The following is a 2,500-nucleotide window of genomic DNA, read 5'->3' on the forward strand; positions in this document are numbered from 1 at the left end:
CTTCCCCCAGTCTTGCCCCGCCCCCCGCGGTGACCCGCCGTGCCCTGGCCGGTGGGGGGGTCCGGGCGGCCGGCGGGTGGCCCAGATCCCACAGTGCCCTCTAGTGCTCCCGGCACCGATGCTGCGCCCGGGGTGGCAGCCGGCGCCCGGCAGGAGCATCCCTGGCAGAGCCCCGCTGCGCTCCTCTCCCGGCCCACCACGCAGCAGAGGAGCTCCCGCTACACCCCTCATTTTCAGCTTTACACGCAGATATCCGGTTTTTTCCTCTCGGGGAGAGCATTCGGCTTCTTCCAGAAAATACCTCACACCGCTGAAGTATTTTTGCGTGGGGCGTATGCGTGGCGAGGCGCGTTGTCTCGGCGTTGCTGCGTTTTGCACCGTAAGGTGCTCCTCGTTTATGTTTCGCGTTATAATTTCCGGTGTGTAATCAGAAAGCATTACTTAAGAGACAAGGATCATCTTTGTTTCATACTTTTATTGACACTGTCTACCGTATTACTGCGATGTCTAAATGGTGAAATTTATTATTAGCAATAGTGTCACAAAAGTCTGAGACAGCGATTTTCCTTTCAATAAAAGTAGTTAAAAACCTTTTAGAAAATCCATAATTTTGATTGCTGGTACTTCATAAATGTATAACTGGTACTTTTTAGCTGTCTCTTTAGGGAAAAATGAGTTTTATCACCTGCAGTACCTGGGTTAATGAAATTGTGTGTTGGAATTTAGCCAGAATGAAAGATGAGATCATTCGGTGGCACTAATATTGGCAACAGGTCTCATAAAAAGGTTCGACTCTTTTTAGAGAAGTATCATTAAAGGGTTTTTTCTTTTTTTCTTTTTTTTTTTTTTTTTAGGATGGGGGGGGGATTTGAGTTATTTGTCAGTTTAGAAGTTTCTGTGGTTCTAAGATTTTCATCTGCTGTAATATCCAAAACCCAGTGACCTAAAAGCCTCCGCCAAGGCCAAGAGAAACACAACAGTGTCCATCAGTGCCTAGTAAAGGAATTTACTTGCTTCAGATTTCAGCTCCAGTTCCTGTTTCAGCCCTTTAAAAATCACGACTCTCAGCTCAAATTTGAAATAATGCTGCTTCTTTCTCATGGTCCTCTGTGTTTGATTGTTTGTGGATATTAGCTGTCCAGGAAATCCCATACTTAGAGATATAAATCCAAAATGATCTTGTTTTTCCGCAGCCAGCCCAGGATGTATTAGACAGTTATGATGATTTGTTAATTTTTGTGACCTGTATTTATTTTATGTGTGCCGTATGCTTTTAGAAGAAGGAATCAGCTGTCGAAATAGGCTACTTTTGTCAAAGGGGAGGCTCTTGACTCCTTCCTTTTAAGCCTTTGCTTTCTTTACTTTTGGAGAATTCTGTGCGTGCACCTCCATATGGTGGTAAACAAGGGCTGCATTGTGCCCTGACATATAAGCTTAAACCCAACCCTGTTATTGAAGAATCTTATGAGATGTGTGAGCTGGGATTCTTGAAGGGCTGTCAGGCTTGGGTGTCGATTTGAAATGTGCCTTGAATGTATAACTCTGCTTTCATTTTAATAGTGCAATATTTTTTTTTCTAATGTAATATTAATCGTCACCCATTTGTAGTGAAATTTCTTCCTCGTGTCTGATGGAAAATAATTAGATTAGATGCGTTATGTTGAGAGAAGGTTAAAAGGAAAACTGGATAAAGATATCCGGAAAACAAATAATAAAACTGCACTTTTACCTGCGGTTCCGTTGTACCCTCCGGAATAGGATTTATTTAGACCCGCTGCTGCTTCTGCACTTACTTCCAAGACACTGTGTAGGAGACGCCGCCAGATTTTGATGTCTCAACTTGTGATGGTTACATGGATAATAGAAACCAGTGCAGCCTACCAATTTTTTTTTTTTTAAATCATAATTAAAACCCAGTGCTGCAAAACAATGTGTATTTACAGTAGCCAGTTGTGGTTGTTTTTCCTATTTTTTTTTTTTAATTGCTGTATGCTAGCAAGCTTTTATATTTGCATCATCTGAGGTCTAAAAAGTGACACATGCCAACATTCATAGCCGTTCCTGATGCCTCCACATTTTCATAGCCTTTTTATTTCAGCGGCATTTCAGTGGGCTGCATTAGAGGCCATTTGAATATTTCATTTCCTATTAATTATGCACTGTGACTCTCAGTGTCATTATAAAAAAGAGCCTAATGTAACAAAGGATGAAAAGAACCATCAAGCAGTGTGACCAAAAGAAAATATTCCAAAGCTTGTCACGTATGACCGGCTTAACATCTCTAATTTGAAATCCATTGCATTCATCTTAAATTAAAGCTTAAGGATTCTACCTTTACCTTGTTTCTTTTGCCGCATGTTTTAGGTGACTGAATTTTTAGTTAAAATATTAATGGATTCTGAGGGTAGAAAGTCTTTTTTAAGTCATCAAAATATGCACAACATTAAGTATTTAGTTCTATCTGTAATTTTTGCATTTCACCTTTAAACCCGGTTTAAAG

Source organism: Buceros rhinoceros, unplaced genomic scaffold (genome assembly GCF_000710305.1).
Source record: "Buceros rhinoceros silvestris isolate BGI_N320 unplaced genomic scaffold, ASM71030v1 scaffold15763, whole genome shotgun sequence".
Lineage (NCBI taxonomy): Eukaryota > Metazoa > Chordata > Aves > Bucerotiformes > Bucerotidae > Buceros > Buceros rhinoceros.